Source organism: Condylura cristata, unplaced genomic scaffold, assembly GCF_000260355.1.
Source record: "Condylura cristata isolate star-nosed mole 26May11 unplaced genomic scaffold, ConCri1.0 scaffold00015, whole genome shotgun sequence".
In the NCBI taxonomy this organism is placed as follows: domain Eukaryota; kingdom Metazoa; phylum Chordata; class Mammalia; order Eulipotyphla; family Talpidae; genus Condylura; species Condylura cristata.
In genome coordinates, this window is record NW_004567116.1 from 30,359,980 (window position 1) to 30,380,303 (window position 20,324).

General features: G+C 44.6%; 1 protein-coding gene across 2 annotated transcripts in view; it reads right to left on the reverse strand.

The window, feature by feature from the left end:
* ARNTL (aryl hydrocarbon receptor nuclear translocator-like) overlaps positions 1 to 17,219 on the reverse strand; it is a 92,529-nt gene extending 75,310 nt beyond the window's left edge. For both annotated transcript variants that reach the window (XM_012725611.1, XM_012725610.1), the window contains exon 1: positions 17,107 to 17,219. The gene's annotated coding sequence lies outside the window, so the exon portion shown is untranslated. The remainder of the gene's footprint in view (positions 1 to 17,106) is intronic.
* Positions 17,220 to 20,324: the final 3,105 nt, after the last annotated feature.

Consider the following 20,324-nt stretch of genomic DNA (forward strand, 5'->3'; position numbering starts at 1 on the left):
TCCAGATAAGATGAGCATCACAGGTCACAGAGCAGGAACTTGGCAGAGTCTAGCACACTTGCGGATGGGCAGGCTCAAATGGCAGGGAGCGACGGGAAGGTCCGTCTGCATCCTGTCCACTCTCACAAGGATGCCCACCAGCAAGCCATGCCTGGGCCAAAAGAACTGCCTCCTGACATTTCTCTGCTCCACAGTTATCCTCCCCACTTCAGTCCACAGGCAGCCAGAAGAACCCTTGACAAATATAAATCAGATATTATTTTCCTGCTCTCAACACTGTAGTGGCTTTCCGTCTTGCCAGGTGCACAGTAGCTCCTCAACTGATGCTAAATGAATAGATGACTCCCTCATTCCATAGCCTCTTCCAGACCTGTCCTGTCTCAAAACTGCTTCTTGCTTCCCACCTTGGTGGAAGGAGGCAACCCCAATCTGAGTGGTGACTGCCAACCAGATGTGGCTATCAGACCAAGGCCAGGTCACTATATTAGCCAGCTGAAACACAGGCAGGCAGAGAGAAGTCATTCAGATCACCAAAGGGGCAACTTCTGAGTTAAGTAGTATTTCATAAAATTGCTTACTGAGGAGTAAACTTGATGTCCTTTATCTGGAGATCGCAGCTATGACTGGGCTGTGATAACTCTTAACAGGTGCACTCCAAACAAGTCCTTTGGTCCTCTGAGTCCCTAGAGCTCCTGACAGCACTCTCAGGTGCAACTAAAGAGTGAAGAGCCACAGGCACTGAAAAGCCTTCTCACCAGTCTATGAATTCAAGAGGTGGAGCTAATGTCTGCTTTCTTCTCTGGACTGTGAATATAGTGGACCCTCATATTTTCACAGAAATTGGGGAAAATGTCAAAACTGAAGCAGAAAGGAAACTCACATAAGCTTGGCGAATGGGCCTATCTGGAACAAAGGGGTGTACTTCTCAAAAGATCACCACCACCCCCAGGCCACATCCAGGGCCACACTCATTCCAAAGCCCTTGTTGTGCATGGTGAAGGGAGCTACATAAACACATATAAACAGATACTTTTAAAGGAATCTAACAATACAAACAAAGAGAGAAAGAGAATAGTAATTAGCTCCTCCCACCCAAGAAAACTGAGTTTAGTAACAGAGTTTCCCTGGTAGGTCCTGGTAAGGTGTTGAATGATCATTGCATAAATGATGTTCTCTACCTAAAAGTCACAGCTGTGGGTGGAAAAGGAGTGAGGAAGCTCTGGAAGCAAGTGAGTCCATATCTGGACCCCTCAGGAGGCAGTCACTTGAAGTTTCCCATAAGGTATCAAACCTATGTGAGACAAGCTTCAAAAGCTTTGGTCTCTGCAAAGGAAGATGGGAGGAAAAGGGCCAGAAAGCACAGTCATTAACATCTGTAGGAGGAAAGGCTGAGTCTCCATGGGGTGACAGTCCTGTTTGGCCTGGTTTTCAGAAAGAAGGGATACAAAGAGCAAGGCCAGTAGCCCAGTCCTGACAGAAGTATAATACAAAATAAGACTCCGCAAGGATGTTCAGTTGAATCAACTTAGATTTGCCCAACTTCAAGCTTTTCTGGAGAGTCAAAACTCACACAGTAATAGAAAAAGACTTTCAGAAAGGGCAAGTGCACAGTAAAATATCTAACAACAAGACAGACTCTCAGAGCCACCAGGAAAAGGTTCGAGGCAGCTCTGCGATAGGGTTCAGAGAGGGTCTAGTTAAAACCAGTTCTCTGAAGAAGATAACAGTCCAATACCTTCCTGAAGGGACACTGAGGGTTAGCACCTCATTAAAAATTAAGAAAGGAGAAAATGCAAGTTTTCCCCTCAGGACAAGCTGCAGCATGTACAGATCTGGACCACCTGCAAACTGGCTCATTGCTCTTCAGAAGAGACAAGGTACCCCCAGTGCCTTCCGGAGATGGGCAGAAGGCTTGACCAAGGAACCAGTTCCTCGCTCCTGCCCTCAGCTTTTCTTCTGGCCACCTGCAGGCCCTAGGCCGGCCCAGGCTGATGGAATGGGAGAAGGGGCTCAGCTTCAGCAAAAAAGCTCCTCAGTCTCATTCCTTCCACCACCAAAAAGCACTGGGGCATGGAAGGAGCCAGGAACTGGAAACATGCCAACTCTTGGCCTCTTGCTTCACTGCAAATTAGCATGTGCAACCACGTCTTGAGCCATTCTTACACTCTGGAGTTGCCTTCTCTGCGAATGCCCTGAGAACTCTTTCCCTAGCCTGGAACGAAAGCCTCATGTGAGTGGAGGTCGATGCTGGTGGGCCTGATTCACTCCTATGTCCCAACATGCCTCTCAACAGCAGCCACCACATGCAGGTGCTCTACAGATGAGACACGGCTCACGGACTCATCGCCAAGAGCCCTGTCAGGTGGAGGCCACAAGCTTAATGGCTGGTCTAGCACCTTCCACGAGGTTCTGCAGCCAGCTCAGCAGCCCCACCCTTACCACCCATCCTAGGATCATAACCAGACTGCTCACTGAGCAAGGACAAGGAGAAAAGGAAGACTTCTAAAGATCAAGGAAAACATTAGCTCTTTTCGATCTATAAAAATGTGACAGAGGAGAAACTACAAATTAAAACCACGAACAGGTGTAGGTGATACAGAGAACACAAGCAGTGGAAGGAGACTGAGAGAACAAAGAACAGGGTCACCAATCCCAGGCTGAGAAAGTCAGCTACCTGAGGGACACACACGTATAAAGGAAGAAACTGTCACACAGTGAGGGAAACCTGCAAAATCATTTCCTTAAGTGGCAGTAATAAAAGCTAGTCGAAGTCCAGGATGAGTTATTCAGAACATCTTCCCTAACACATTAAAAGCCTATAGCTTTCTATGTTGTCTTTCAGGAGCAAAACATCCTCCTCAAAACAGTTAGTTCCTTAATGCCTCAATCAGAACATAATCTGGATAGATCTCAGTTAATATAAATTTAAAATCTAGACTAGGCTGCCAGAAATAAAGAATCCTGGTTTGGCTAGAGAGTATTAATTTGTGGTACTAACTTCTAAATGGTTTTTATGACAATAATAGCAATACATGCTCATTGTTAAGAGGAGAAGAACCCACAGAGAAGCAGATGAGAAAAAAAAAAGTCACCTTTGGTTCCACAGTATGAGACCCAGGTACATTTCACCCCTTTTGTATGTGAAATTTTAACAGAACCAAGAGCATACTGTGAATATAGTTTTAATCCCCCTCTTTTTTTTCCTAATCAACTCCATTTAAAATACTCTTCTGAAGTCCACCTTAGAGTTAACAAATCACAAAAGGAATAAAAAAATAAAGCCCTCTGTGAAGTGAAAACAAACTGATTATCCCATTGAGTCCACATTTCCCTAGCAAAATAAATAAAATAAAAATGCTTGGACAGAAATGGCCCAGAAGCTAGAAACAGGGAGCTCATCTGTGTATCTCCTTAAATCTCGTATCATATTTTCAGTAAGTATGTGATGTTTTGTTTGTTTTTTAAAGATTTATTTATTTGTACATTCAGAACTGGGGTACAGGCCAGAGGCTCAGGGGCAGTGAGAGGCGTCACCAGAGACAGAACGGGGAGCAGAATAGGCAGATCGATGAAGTACACTGCTGAGGGGAGCAGCGGGCGGGTCAGGAGAGGTCTGCCACGCCATGTGGTCTCCTCCAGGGCAGGCGGGGATCGAACTCAAACGGAAGTGGCTTTAGCTTCTCAGTGCAGTGCTTTAACCCGCTGCGCCACCAGGGAGGGCCAAGTATGTGATGTTTTAAATGAGTCACATATTGTTTTCAAGTGAACAAAAGAATCTTGTAACTGCATTTCATTATTTTGAAGGAAGAAATCAAGTTTTAGTGGCCTTGGGAAGGTTTCAATCAAATCACTTAGAAATGATCAGTTCACATTAATGGACTATAGCACCCATATGAAAGTCTTATCTTGAGCTTTATTGTATTATCAATGAACAGTGGAGCCTGCAAATGGCCTTGGCTAAGGACATATTATATGCCTTGTACTACCTGGTCAGGAGTTACCTTGTAGCTTGGTGGGATTCCTGGTTTTAGATGAGAAAGTCTTCCATGCTAGCAGAGATGACTGCCGAAGACTGAGATTTCCTCAGTGCAATGCATTTTCCCCACCTCTCACACTCCCATAATACTTCACTCAACATCACTTAACAAAAGTGTCCAAGCCCCTGGGCTAGGTGCTGGGGACACAAAGTAACTGCCTATTTTCATGCAGCCACAGTTTGCAGAATACTTCCCCAGCCAGCATCCTATCTAAGCCAGGAGACAGAAAAGATCATCATTCACATATTCTAGATAATAAAGCGAACATTTATTGGAATATTTTGCTCCAGATTATTAAGTGTAAAGATTGGGCTCAAGCCTGGGTCTTTGGAGTCTTGATAATCCCTGGCTTCCTTTGTAGCTACATGCAGTCACATGGGATAAAAGAGAGTATTAGTTTCCGGTCTTACCCCTTTAAAGAATGTATGTGAGTCCCCTTCCTCAATTCTTTCCACTGGGAGATTGTAAAATGGAAACTTCTACTTTTACCAACTGAGCAGAAACCACATATTGAGGACAGGAAGTCTGGATCACTCTATTTTGGACTGGTAATAAGAGCAGAATCAGCTTCTTCATGGTTTCAGCCATCGTGTCTGTGAATGTCTATAATATGGGAACTTGTGAGCAGCTTGAGTGAGACCAGCTCTACATTTTCCTAGTAAAACCTCTTGCTACCAATTAAATACTTTCAAGCAGATGTTCCTAACTATGTAAGAAAGTGTTTTATTCACATTTATTTCATGGAAAACTTAAAACTCAAGTTACCAGGATTTTAAAAAATGATTTATGCTCAGGTCACAGGAAGAACTGAGAGGGCCCAGAAAAGCCATTCAGCCTCTGAGTAATGTTGGGGAGAGTGATCTAAGTGATAAGCATGACCAGCCCTCTCTCTGACATCAATTCACCCCATTCCTTAAAAAGGAACTAAGAACTAAAATGACGTGAGCCAAGGTTAAGTCCTCCATGGAAACAATGTGATAATAGGAGCTTGTGTTCCTGACCAAGAATTCTATGGTCAGATAGTGTTTAAACTCTACATTTTATCATCTATTAAAGCCTTGGGACTTTTCAAGCTAGAAGAGTGAGTGCTCCAAAAATATAACATCAAAGATATGTGTGTGTTCTGCACCATACTAATTAGGTACAGATCAATTACACACAATGCAACAACCAGATCATGTGAAATTTAATTTATTCTGATTCAATAACAGTGTATAGCACAAGATGCTTTATTTTAATAATTCTGATTGACTTCTGCCTGCAATAAATCAAAACATTTTAAGAAAATCTGCAATATAGAAAGCATAGAGAAACTTGGAAAGAGAGTACAACTCAGAGGCAAGAAAGCAGTGTGGATGACCTGGCTCTGTGACTGAGTAACACTGAATCCCTGAAGCAACTGCTGGAACTTTCTAGGCTCTTTCCCAGCCCCTCAAAGAGATCTCTTTAGCCCCTCTTCTCATAGGGTTCTGATGACTATATCAGGCAGCTTTTTAAATAACAGATGAGGGTTAAATGTGGTATTAGTTCGTAATATTTGGAATGGCTTTTGTGGGGAGATTTCAATGAGCATCAATATGAAAACTGAGCAGACCACAAGCTACCCGGTCACTTTTGGATAAACCAACCTACAGCAATTTCTTTTGCTGTTCCTTTTTTTTTTCTTTTTCTAAAAAATTTCTCTTTAAAATTCCCCCACATGTATTTCTGGCAAGAGTTAGTCAATCTGCTGCATTCCACGTGGGCATCCATTTGCTCAGGAGCGACAGAGCAGCTGGCAAGGGCTGTTAGATGTCAGTGCAGACTGTGAAGAGGGGAAGAGTTGCAGTGAGCTGAGGGCACCATGTGGTGACATGTCTATCAACCAAAACATGCCTTCCAAGACCCACTGTACTTTCAGAGACCTCAATGCCAGAGCGGAGAAGCAGTTCAGAGTGCCAGGAAAAGGCAGACATCAGAATGAAGTGTGCAGGCCTTGGAATGAGACTGTCCTGGGTTTCAACCACAGCTTTTTGTGGATCATCTGACGCACTGTTGGGACTCACTCTCCCTAACTAGGAAGTGGGAATGACAGCAAAATTCTTGGCAGATAGTAAATACCCAATGATAGATATTGTTTTTATTATCATCATCAGTAGTTTTATTTTTTATATATTTAACCTTTATCATTATAAGTATTGTTATTAGTGGTAATAAATTTACCATAGAATACTAACAAAAATAATGATTTGGCAGATCTTTGGTCCCTTCTATCAAGACTTCACATAACCAGATATTACCTACCCAGTATACAGACTCATCTATTAAACACCAGACTAGTCAAGATTCTCCTGGATTTCTGCTTTAATAGTCCCAGATAAGTGAAACATCCAAGAATGCCCAACTGGTCAGTGGGCTAGATCTTGACATTGGTTTTTCTGGATCACAGCTGCCATCAGTATCAGAAGAATATGCAGAGGAGAACAGATTAACTTAAATATTTATACCTAGCTCTTCCACCCTTGTTCACGCTGTAGAACCCCATATCTACGGGTGAAATACACCATCATTTTAAAAATACAACCCTAAGCAGCAAAGTGAGGCCTGTCAGCACCTAGGAGGTGGACAGCGCCACATCCTTAACTGTACCCTAGAGGGAGAATTTCCTTACTTCCTGCAAACCCTGTAAGACCAGGGCACCTCCCTATTAAAACTACAAAGGCACTACAAATAATGAGGGAGCAACTTTTTTTCAAAGCCCTATTCTTTCATGTAGCATAGAACCACATGTGAGAGGCTGGACAAGAGTTGTTACACCTATCCACAGATATGGAATCACCAAGTCTGAGACATAAGTGATTTCGCTTAGGCTATTGGGTGCTGAAATAGTGGAAGCAGTCCACAATGCAGGTTATATGGTTTCCAATCCAGTGTTCTTTCCATAAGACATATTTGTTTTTAAATATCTGACTTCCATAACAGTGTTTTTTGCTTCTAGAAAACTCATTAATCAGGGTATCTCAGTCACAGTACAGTGCCACTGTACCTGAAAGCCACTGACACAGGCAGATGTTCCCAGTACTCTAGAAATCTAAAGGGTGACTGAAAACAGTCAAGAAATTGATGATCAATTCCCAGCTCTGGCTGCCTCTCACTCTACATCTGTATTCGGTTTGTAGCCTCCCATCAGGTCTCTACTGCAGTTCGTCTCTCTCTACACTGACTGGACTATTTAAACTAGACAAATGCTTTAGGGAAAGTTATTTCATGTTATTAAAACTACAATCATCACCATCAATGGCTTTCCCTGCTGACCAGTGTCTACCTTACTAGGTAAACTGACTTGCCACTTTACTGTGTGCCAAACAGAGCCTTATCTGCTTCCTGCTCAGGATTCTAAAACCCAAATCCCACATGAATGATCAAGAGCCTCCAAGGGCTCATGTTAAGCCTGGAACCCCAACTTGTAAGCTCTGTGATCTTAAGCAGGTTACTAGATGACTCAATTGTTTCATCTCTGAAATGTGCTAAAAATAGTACTCACTCCAAAGGTTTTGTAGAATTAAGTGAGATAATACATATGAAATACTAAGAACATTACAACATTCCATATATGTTAGAAATCATTGTCATATGAAATGACATGTTTTACTTTAGGTTTAGATCTTGAGTGATTTTCCAAACTTAAATTCCCACCATGATTTAAGATCCCTTCATTTTAGGCAAGTCTGTATCTCTGAATAAAAACTGGCCATTCCTATCTTTGAGCTTTTGAGGGTACTATCTCCTATCATTCCACTGTCTGGAAATACCGATGTTACCCTTGTCTGTGATATAAACTCTACTCTTCTTTAAGTATCTGAATTAAACCTCATCACTTCCACAAAGCCTCCTCCCTGACACCACAACAATTCACAAAGACCTCTCTAGTATCTGAATTCCTGTAGTAACTATAGATGGTCTAGATAATTTCACTGGCATTGTATGTGTCCTTGGCTGTCTTCTACACTAGATGACACTGTAGTCTTCTGGGCCATAACAATTATTTCTGTTCTTCCTTTGGGTCTAGCATGGTGCTGTTACATGACCCTTTAGGTTCCTGTTGACTGAATAAAGACACCTGTAGTACTATGCCTAGAGATTCATGCAATGAGTTTTCTTTTAGTTCAAGTGGGTCAGTTATTGAGTTGCTGTACTTTGAAGTCAATTAAAGGTACCATAAAGATGAACATCAATAGGGCAAGGACAGCCACAGTTAGTTCAATCTTAATCATCAATAGAAGATATTGATACCTGGCCAACCTGAAGAATAAAAACATATATAGACTTCAACAGGATATGGTAATCTAAATTCCAAAATTCCTTGTAATACCAAGGGCCTCTCATAGGGAATGATGGAAAGCGCATTTTTCTCAAACTGAATTCACTTGCTCAACAAATATCTACTCAATGACTACTGCGCAGATAATGTCTTAGTTGCTGGGGATACAGCAAAGAACGAAATAGACAGAACTCCTCGTATTCTAGCATTTAAGGAGGAAGGGTAGGCATATTGCTATCCTTTAGCTTCAAAGTAAAATCCACAGCCACAACTTTTAGCACAAACTTCTTGTAAAATCTTAAAAGTAAGGAAGAAGGGGGAAAATGGAAGGCACCATTACCATTCACAGGTAAGCAAAAGAAATGTAGAAGTGCTCTGTCACTCCCAGTAAGTTCCCCTCACTCTAGAATCTGCTGGGGAGTTTACAACATAGCACTCTGTACCCTATGTCACTGAGCTCATGTCTCTAACACTCTAAGTCCCAGTTGAGCTCTGACACTAGTGTTGTTTAAATATCAAACTTCTCAAATGGAAATTGTGGCACATGATGCCAAAGACAAAACTCAGAGGTGGGAAAGAAGGAAGAGAGGGGTGGTGGTTAGTTAAAGGATCAGGAGTTTTCACCACTGCAAAATCTGAGACTCTTTTCTCCTTTGGAGAAGAAACCTCTTCTATCTCTAAAGCCTTTTAAAATTTCTTTTTCTTTCAGCAGGATACTGAAAATAGCTTTGCATTTAACATTTAAAATTGTTTTTGATCCCACACTCTTTCAGCTCTGCTCTCTCCTGAAAACGCATTTCATTCCCTAAGGGCACTTATATTTCATAAGCAACAAAACACAGTCACCATTTTTGTCCCTAAGAGTTAAAAAGAAAAACCGATTTACATAATTATATGGAAGATAAGTTGGCCAAGAACATAGGAATCTTATCTGGACCAAAAGTTCTAGAACAAAATCGCTTTCAACTCATCAAGAAAGATAGCAGATCAAAATCAACACTGATAGTGAATGTGGAACTTCTGAGCACTCTATGTAGAACCTGCCACATTCACACTATCTGTGTACCACCTATTTCTTCAAAAAGAAACTGGAGGCAGCCATTTGAGGACATTTATTAAACAATGAAATGTATGTTTTCCTGTTGTGAGAAAACAGGATTTTATAACCAAGAAGAACCTTAGATATCCAAAGTTCAATGAGATCAACTCAAAGTTACTCAGCAAATCAGTGGGTAGGCCCAGATTGGAGCCAGGACCTCTTCCAGCTCCCAGTTCAAGGTTTTTCCCACTCTCCACACCACTGTCTCATTTATAACACACAGATGAAATCTTAAAGGCACAAAGGTTAACATTTCTTTCATAAAACTTAGACTAGCAAAATAGAAAGCAGCATGACTAAGGCAAATAGGACCTACAAACACTCATGTTAACAGCAACTGACCTAAAATGTTACATAGGGGAGAGGGTCCAGCTTCAGAAGGCTTAATTAATGCTGAAAATGCTTTAGTATTAAGTAGTATGGTTTCAACTACAGTGAACACTAAATGGCTTTCATGGGCTGGCCTGGGAACTAAACCATCTTTTAGGTTGGATTTTTCTTTTTTCCTACAGAAAAATGTATCCCAAGTTTCTAACAACTGCCTTACAAATGAACTTTTGAAACAAAACCTGCTTTTAAGATGGCTGGACATGTGAAATAGAATTCTGAGGTCTCGAGCTCTGCACTAAACATAATTAAAACAATAATGTTGGTGACACATGCCAGAAGCACATTTATGAGAAAACTCTTCAAACCCTTAATTTGTTTATATGCATTACGAAGTCTTATTAAAAGTCTTCAGAACAGAGTAGAGTAAACCTGCTATTTATACAATATGTAACCCAGGGCAAATGCTCCAATTCTGTACGCAAGTATGTACAAGATCTTTCTAACACTGGGCTTAGGGTGAGGGCACTGATAACCTACCTACACTTTCCTCAGGGCCTTAGCACTTGTTGTTCCTCTTCCTGGGAAACTTTCCCCCAGACCTTCCTGCAAGTAAGTTCAAATGTTACCTCCTTAGAGAGGCCTCCCCAGAAGACCCTGTTAAAGCAATCTCCTTCTCAGCATATACCATGCCTGTTGTCTTACTTGATCTGATTGTTTGTCTAGCATCTACCACAACCAGGAGTTAACATGTGTAAGTATTTATTATTTCTCTCTTCCTGCTGGGACTCTGTTTTGCTCATTGCTATCTCTTCAGACTCTGTAACAGTGTTACATAGGTACATGGTGGGCATCTAACACATTTCACTAGCTGCAGAAATGAGAACAAAAGTGAGAAATGAGGACACGACAATTATTCATGAAACAATTAGAACATGAGCCAACTGGCCATCCCGATTAGATATGATATTATGATTTGCCAAATAGAAAGTACTGTTTCTGAATGAATGCCTAGCAATCAAAGTAAAGGGGGTGGGATGAGGGAAGAGAGTTCATGAATCAGAGGCGTCTTCTAATGGCGTGAGATCCAGAACAGGCTTAGAGGCAAGGAGGAGAGGCTCTAAGGTCAAGGAAGTGACGAATACGGACATCCAGCAGGAGACAACGGGCATGGGCTGGGGTGGCCTCAGAGGGGAGAAGCAGACTGAAGCTCAGGCACCAGGCTCAGTCTGGCAGTGGGGTTGGGGCTGACTCTGGAGAGCCTGGAGGACTAGACAGGCCACAGCGCTGTTCCTTAAAAGTAAAGCTAGCATATCGTGTAGGAAGAGCTGAGGGAAGTAGAGGGTAGAGCAGGAAACTGTTCAGAAGTTCATCTTGGCCCAAGTACAAGGAAGGCAAAAAGAGCTTCTTTTCTCTGTTTAGACATGACAGAAAAGCAAGTTAACATGATGCACAAGGCACTTTCCAGTGCATCTCACTACAGCATTCCATGGCAGATTCGGGTCAATTTCTCAAACATCTTCCACTCGGAGAACTCACAGAAGATAGCAAAGTTCAAAATGGTAACTGTAAGGGCAGGACATGTCCTTCCATGTCTTCCAAGTCTGAGATAATTACCTTCGGTATAGCCTGTGTTTATCATCATTTTATTCTTTGAAAACAAAGTGGTATCTAATTTCACTGTGCAGTATATAGTTGAACATTATATAATACATTTTTATGTAACAGGTTCTTGACACAAAACAATTATTTCCCCTATTATCTAAATGTATTTGGGGGGAAACTGGCATTTAAAATGTATATACGCACACACAAAGAATGCAGACATCTGCCTTTAGGATAAGGAGCAGGAGAAAGACGACTTCTCAAAAGGTCTCCCTAGTAAGGAGCTGCTCTCCAGACAGCCAAGAGCTGAGTAAGGGGCAATGAATTTTGTTTGGAGGTTTACCTCACGCAAGCAGCTGCCTGGGAAAGAGTTGGCTCAGTCACTTAGGGTCCATGTAAGAGCAATGCTGCAGAAGGACAGAAGGATTCCACAAGAGAGGCAGAAATGTATAAAATGATGTGAGAAAAATGCTCATTCACCCTTGTAACTGCTACGCAGATGATAACCAAACACATAGCCCTCGTGTTCCACCAGAGGACTTGAGCCCTGCTTAAAGGAAGTATGTACCACATTTGTCAATGTTAAACACTGGTTACCACACACTGTGAGGCTACATGGTGTTAGGCGCTTCCACAAGAGGTCTGACCCCTGAGTCCATCATTAGGCTTCTGCAATGCACAGGGAGTGATCTCTGGAATTTCCCATGCAGAAATCCTGAGTGACGGTGGCAGTTTACAAATCTACCTCATCTCTAAAATAAGGATAACCATATCCTTCCTACCACATGGGGCTGTTACAGTATGAAACAAGTTAGTAACATAAGGTGACTAACATATTTGCTGGCACAGAGTGAGTGTTCAATAAATGTTAGCTGCTATTACCATCATTTATTATTCTTATTTTGCAAATAAGGTAAATAGTCTCAAAGAAGCTAATCTGCCGAGGTCACACTTTTCAATCAGTTATCAAAGGTATAAATACAAGTAAATGTTTTACACAATATATGTACAAAGCTGGTGGGTAGAGGATTAACCAGAATGTTAAATTAGAAAGACCATCCATCCACGTTTTTAACCAGGCTGGATAAACATGAGTTTATACCATTTAAAAGGACAGCATGTACTAATGTAAAAGTCATTTTCCATCATATGCCAGCACTTAACATTCCCCTGAAGCAAAGATGACTAAAGCTTATCCAGTCTCTTCTCTCCCTGACATTAAATCTCCAACTCAAACCCTCCTTCCTAACTTGTCAGAATGGCCCCTGCTGCATCCTTTATCGCATGAGTCGCCCTTTACCTGCCATTCCTCCACCTACTTTATCCTCAAGTGTCTACACCACCCGATCCCCTCTTCTTGACATCTTTAGTTGGGATTGGACAGGCAAATCCTGAGGGTTCCCTAAGGCTGTCATTTGGGAAACCAAGGTGAGCTTCTCCCAAGTGCATGGCCTGAACAAGCAGGTGAGAGGTTCTGGGAGACAGCCCAACATATTACAGAATGCAGCCGAGTCTGTGGAAATTAGAACTAGATCATGGTTTGTTTGGTTTTTTTTTTTTTTTTGCCAGGTTTGGGGAGGAAGGAAAAAAAAAGAAGATGAAACAGCTCCTGGATGGCCAACCACTGAAGTTGAATCTTAAAGCAGAATAGGATTTGGACATGGAAGTTGGGAATACGGAAAGGGCCAAGGGCTGGTCCAGGGACAGACCATCTGCTACCAAGCTGGACAATCCTATGCATACAAGCAGGTCTGGTACACACAATGGGCTGGATGTGGAGAGGCAAGAAGGAGCAACAGAGCTGACATCCAAGAACAACTGAGTATTTACTATGTGCCATGAAGAGCTTCATATACTGCAACTGTGAGGTAAGGACAACAGTGACCCCAGCCTTGCAGATGAGGACGCCGTCTGCAGATGAGAGCAAGGCAACTAGATCACAAGTCATAAAGCTAGTGAAGAACAATTAGGGTATGAAATCTGGCTCCAAAATCTGTGCTCTTAACCACCCAGTCAAGCTGCCTCTTCAAGACTGTTTGCAGGGTGAAGACGTCCAGGCACTAGGTGGTATGAGGATGCTCTGTGACTACGTTGGCATGAAGTTTGCTACTTGTAGCTCCAAGGCCAAATTGCTGGCTACAGGCTACTATTAATGCCTATAAGGAAGTTGCTAGCAGCTGATGCAGGAGAGGCAGGTCAGGACTGGAAATGGGACACCAGGGAGGGAGACAGTGTGAGGCGAGGAGACCGGACCGGCACAGACACCTCTGTAGGACCAGCTAAGAAATGGATCCCTAGAAATCAAAACTTAAAACTTCGAGATCTTTGAGAAGAAGGGTAGCAAAAAGGAGTCAGAGAGCAGAGGGGGAATGGAGGAAATGAGTGTTCAAAGTTGTGTGAGCGTTGAAGGAGACATACAGATGGGGGCACCAAGTTTGACACCTGAAAGCTGCACACTGCACAGAGGGCTCAGAGAAGGTCTGCTTCTTCCCCCTCAACCCTTCCTCTTTTAAATCAAGTCACCAGCTTTTCTACAGTTGGTGAGGAGACTGAGGACAAAGAGCACAAAGGGAGGAATTCCTGTGTGCCAGGCATTTTACAGGTATCCTCTCCCTGTGAGGTTCCACGGGGAGGATCCAGGAATGCCAAGAGCGAAGCACTGTCCCTGTACTTGAGTCAAGCACTGGTCCAAGACCATGCAGCCCAGATCCCCATCCCAAGTACTTTTGTTACTAGACTCTAGGTTCTTGCCCACACTGAGGGCCCAAGAGGAGGAAAATGAGGAGTCTGCATTTTCTGAACTGGAAAGAGAAAAAGATACAATGGGAGGGAAACAGAACTTTGAGCAGGAAGAGAGTGACACTGAGGGAGCTTAGATCAGAGCAGGTCTTATTCTAAGAGACAGCTGAGAGACAGGGAGGAGGACCAGGGTGGGTGTCTGGGGAAAGTCCAGGTGTTGTGACAGAGTGGTAATGGGAAAATGAGCTGTGGAGAAGAGCATGATGCTCATGTTTCTGGACTCCTAAACCTCAACATATAGAGGTTTTTTTGTTTTTGTTTTTTTTTTTTTACTTCCTTGCAACTGCCTAACATGATAACTAAAATTACTGCCTCTAATTGTAACATGATAAAGGGAAAGAAAGTTTTTTTTAATATTGACTTTCTCCTACAGTGTGAGTTGGTTAACAGAATGTGGATGAAAGTTCATGGAAGGCAAGTAACCTTATACCAAAGAGAGATATTAAGTGATTTTTACATACTCTTACACATTTTCACTAACATAGGACTTCTCTGGGCAGGTCCATCATTTAGTATATAAATTGCATGCAAAATTTTGCTGTGGAAGGATAAATCTGAAAGCTTGGCCACTTCCTTTTCCTCCCTATGATAAGCAAACCTCTTCGGCAAAAAGCAGAAACTCTTGAATAGTCATCAATTTATAAATCATTTGAAATGGATTCTTTAAAATACCATCTGCTGATCTGTTTAAGTTTCCTATGAAAATAGGACTTCAGTTCAAATGTTTTGGAGGTTCTAGCAGGTAAATATCACTCTGAATTCAAATGTATTAAGTATTTAGATACATACAGAAATTTCGAGCAGGAGGAGCCTTTGAAATCACCTAGCACAAATGCTTGCCTTACTTTCTGTCTGAGGCAAAAAGCACCCAGGAAGGTTCAGGAAATTGCCCCATGTGGCACTAATAAGAAAACCCAAGGCTGGGATGGAGAGAGGCTGCTCTAACTCCCAGGCCAGTGCTCTTCCATAGCACTTGCTCTTTTCTCTCTTCTTGTTCTATATTGTAGAGAATGGAATTGTATAAGTATTTTTAATATCTTTTAGATTGCTAGTTAGCTATATATACATTCAAAACCAAAATGCCTCTACAGCTTGAGAGTCAGATGATACAGGTAATTTCAGATCCTACCCAGGAAAATATAAAGACTTTTAAATATGTTCAACAAACTGTGTTTAAAGACTTATCAATACAGTTAGCTCAATAAAAGAGAACGGATAGAAAGATTCAATTTTGTCTTAAAAAATATTTTGGAGTTTCATTAATATGGAATCAAATTCAACAGCAGTGATTTTTTTTAAGTCTTGCAAGCATGGAGAACATGAGATTATTCAAAACTGCTCAGGAGCAGCAATGATTATTTTAAGCTCATGATTCAACCAGTACATTAATTAAAAAACTCCAACCCAAATTGACAGATCCTGATATCAATGGGACCAGAAGAATTAAAATAATAGTTGTCATATAAAAATAGATTAAAGGGAGAACAGCAGCAGATGTCAGAAAGACAAATGATAAGCAAGTTTTGTGGAAAATGAGAGGCACCTAACGGGAAATCTCATGGATTTAAAAAAAAAAAAAAATCAGATATTGGAAACACAGGTACCGTCAAGAATTGCTTCTCTTAAAAGCCAAATTTCTGGAAGCTGGGGATAAAACTTAGCTAATAATGCCTTGCCGAGGCGTAGCGACGAAAGCAGGGAGAAGAGAGCCTAAGCCCCGAAGCGCCAAAACAAAGCCAAAAGGCCAGGAAAGGGCCAAGGCCAGGGAGAAGCGGGGATAGGGAATGTCAGTCGAGGATTCCTCCAGGCGGCAGAAACTTGACGCGGGACAGCAAACGTTCGGAGCAGCCCCCAGCCTTCCAACCCACCCACCCTCCGGCACTTGCCAGCGCCGTAGCAGCCGCCGCTGGAGCCCTCGGGGTGGCTAAGACGAGCCCCACAAGGTCGGCGTTAATTTCTATTCTTCCACTCCTTCCTCCGAGCACACGAGTGCTCTCCAGGCTGTCAACACCCAGCAAGTGCGGGCGGGAATCCTTTTTTTCTCGGATAGGTGTCAAACCCCGCGCCAAAGCCAAGCTCGCAACGACCTTCGCAGGGCTCGAGTCCGCCGCGGGTCCACACCTGAGCGCCGGGCGCCATCCCCGCGCCGTCGCGCGTCTGCTCGAAGACCCACTGGGAATCCACCCGGGCTGCCCAAAACCCAGACGGCGCAGGGCCGGACGAAAGTTCGCAAGCTGAGGTCGGCCCCAACTCTGGCCAGGATTCCCGGCCGCAGCGTCGGCCCCCGCTACCCCGCCGAAGGGGCGGGCGAGCTCCGACTCCCCGTGTCCGACGGAGACGCCATCCCCGCCCCCATCCAGCCCCTCGGGCTCCCGAAAAGGAAGTGTAGGCGAAGGGGAGGAAGAGCAGAAGCGGCATCGCTCGCCCAACGCCCTTGAGATGCTGCCGCCTTGGATGGTCCCTTCGGGGGTCCCAAGAGCAGCCAGAGACGCAGCCTAGGACGAGCCCTCAGGCGGGTCAGAGCTCGCACAGGACCGAGCTTCCCCTTTAAGAGGTAGCTGGCGGCTCCCTCCCCAAACCCCGGCAGGTAGCGAAGCCCGCGGAGGGGAGGCGGCTACTCCCGTGGACACTTTCCCGGGCCCTTTAAGGGCGCTAGCGGCACCTCTGCCCGCCCAACCCCGCAGAGCCAGCCCCCGCGAGAGAGGATGGGGGCGGACGGGCGCGGCGCCTTTAAGGGGCGCAGCCTCCCCGCAGCCCGGGTGGGGGCAGGGAGCAGGCACTGGCCCTTTAAGGCCGGCAGCGGGCACGTCGGGCAGGGTTCCCCGGCGGCCGGGCTGCGCCCCGGGCGGTGGCAGGGGCGCAGCTCCAGCCTAGTTGCTAACGGCCCCCGACGGGATGCCCCGGGCCGCGCCTCATGCCACCACCAGCCCGACACTCACCGTGGCTCTCCGGGAGCGCCCGCGCCCGCGCCCCCACTCGGATCCCTCAGCGGCGGCGGCGGTGAGTCCGGCGCGGGTAAACAGGCACCTCCGTCCCTGACCTACTTTCTGCCTTCCCTAAATGTCGCACCACTAACCTACTTTCCGACCAATCCGCTCCCCGCCGGCCCAGGCCCGGCCCCCCGCCCACCAATCGCTGTGCCCAACCCCCCTTCCCCGCCCACCAATGGAGGAGCCGCGGAGCCCGGATACCTGCCTCTAGTCGCCAGCCAATCCCAGAGCCCGAAGGGAGCTGGTCTCGGCGGTCACCCCCGGCCAATCCGCACGCAGCTCGGCGGCTCTCTGGCCACTGGTGTGGCGGCTACCGAGGCCGCTGACCAATGGCAAGGCGCTGGGGGCCGTTTTACCTGCTACTTTCCCGCCACCAATAGCTTGGCTCACTGAAGCGCACGCCCGGATTAGAGGCCCAATGCTCGCTCTCTCCCTAGTCTGCTCGCCCCTGCCCTCTCCCTTTCCCCTCCGGTCTCCGGCTCGCTGCCGCCGCCGCGGGTGCGAACGCCGCACTCCTAGCCTAGGATGTCCGCCTTCTCTGGGTCCCTGGCTTGCGTCTGGTTCGTCCCTCTTACCCCCACTCCTTTCCCCTTCTTTCGGGGGCACCCTGACTAAAAGCTGCAGTTCCTCATTCCCTTCCTCCAGCTCCATCTAGGAAACCAATTTTAGGAACGTCTTGTGTAAGACCCTTAGTAAAACGCCCTGTCTTGCCAAAGTCCAAACCCGAGAACAAGTACTTGGTATTTCTAGACGTCTTTTCTAGCTCCAGATTTCTTATGTTCCTTTCCTTCGCCCTGACCTCCAGGCGTCCCACTGGAGCTGTCATTCTCGTTCAAAAGAGAAAAATCTAGCCCGGAAGGATCCCATCCCACCCCATCATCTTCCCGCAGCCGGGTTTGGACCACCTACTGTGTGGCAGGCTTCGTGGCAGTCACCACGGTCTCTATCGCAAAAAGCTGCTCAGGGAGTGTGACACAAGAAAACAAATAGTTACAGCAAACACATTTCATAACAAGGATCAACTTAGGTACTGGAAAGACAGAAATCTTTTATTTTGGCAACTCGAGCAGTTGAGGGTCTTAAACACAGTAAGTCTCAACACTTTAGAAGGTAAAAACTCTCTGAATACGAAGAAGGAGCCGCCTTCTTTTGTTAGATGTTCTCATTTCACCCTAGCACCTAACGGATGGGACGGAGGAGAGGGTGTGGGGACCGACCTGGCAGCTAGCAGCGCCCCATCAGTGTTTGCTGTCTGAATAGGAACAAACAGAACTGAACCACCCCACTCAATTCTGTGACCAGTACTACTCCATGATTCTAGAATGCCAGCCTTGCTCCGTAAACAGACACTGCATTTTAGTCACTGTAATACTGTTGCCCATCCCTAGCTCATTGCCAGGCACAGAGTGGTTGCTCAATACCTGCTTGTGAACTGAATGTTGACTGTTTTTAAAGATCAAGTGACTTCATTGGTAGCTTATTACTTTTCCTGTTTACTTGCAGGTGGAATTTTGTTGCTATATACTTTGTCTCTGTCAGCTTTCAGGAGGAGACCACTCTATGCAAGTGGGAATTAACAATTCACTTGACAGTATTTTGTAGGCAAGAGGAAGAAATGGACCTGAATTCTAGTATAATGAATGGGACTAATAATTGGTTAAGTAACCATAAGCTATAGATGCTGATGAATGAATCTATGTTCCCCTGAAGGAAGGGTGGAGGGAATCAACATTCATATAGCATCTACTATGTGCTAAATGCCTTCTCTGCATTTTCTTCCTTAATCCTTACAACCCTATTTTACAAATGAAGAAAACGAAACCCAGAGTTTAACGAACTGGCACAAGGTCACACAACAGGTGACAGAACCAAATTCTAGCCAAATTACTTGTCCTCAAAACCTTCCTACCACATCAGTTACCATCAAGATGACAAAGCTCTCCTCAGGGCCCAGGCTTCAGTGCTCTGAATGAAAGCCCAAGGATTTGCATCATATTTCCAAATGACACAAAACCAGGAGAGGACAGGAATCAACTCCATTACATAAGCCAAATGTGACACTGAAGCTATGGGCTGACTCTAACAGGGGTATATGGTGTGCTTCATTGGGGAACCCACTGCTGAAACCAGAGCAGAAGTGAGGGTGTTTGAAACGGAGGTGTATAAGAGCAAGACTAAAGGGCCTTAAGTGACAGACAGAGCTCACTCAGAATCCTCAGTGAGGTGTGGCTTCAAAATATATGAATGCTGTCTCAGGCTTCATGCATAGGAGTCTGACGTGTAAAGCAAGGTGGGTGTGACAGTGCTGCCCAGCACTGGTCATGACAACATGGAATATTGTCTGCACTGAAGACTTGGCAAAGGAAAATTATCTACATACACAGGGAGCGGGACCAGGATGTAAAGAGGCTGGAAACTATGTCATATGAGGAAAGATTAAAGGAAGCAGAAGGTTTTGCCCCAGGGGGTACAAGGTAACTGTTTTCATATATCTGAAGAGCTGTCAAACAGAAGATAAATCAGACTTAGAAGTTCAGGGCCCTTAGGGATGGAAAGGAGGCCATGGGTACAAACTCTAAAATGAATCAATATGTGAAGACTCTTCTAACAACTAGAACCTCCTCTGCTTCCATAGGTGAGTTTCTTGTCAAAGAAACTTTCCTGGCAAAGACTGGATAACTATGTGGTGGGAGAGGGTATAATAAATGTCTTGTAGGACTCTAGGTCTTTCTGAGATGAGATTCGACCCAGAAACTTGAGTATTTCTCTGTTAAAGTTTATCACCAGAGTGCCCTCAATGGCCAAACCACCCTGCCCATTCTTTCATATGTCACTGTCCTTTTCCCTTGTGTTTCTCTTGTTGGAGATCCCAAATACCTCCATCCTCCACTGGAATTTAATTCCTCTTTATTTTCTACTCTCTACAACACTGAATTCAATTCTCTGGCCACTGTTAAGGTTAAAGTGTTGTCCTCAATTTAAAATTTACTGGGCTTGAGCCTCTCTGGTGGTGCAAGGGGTTAAGCTACAGCACTATGAAGCTACTGACAGCAACTACTGTGGCAAGAGTTTGATCCCTGCCAGGAAGCGAACCTATATGGCACAGCAGACCTCTCCTGTCTTGCACTGTATTTCAGTAGATCTGCCTATTCTGCTCCCCAATCTAT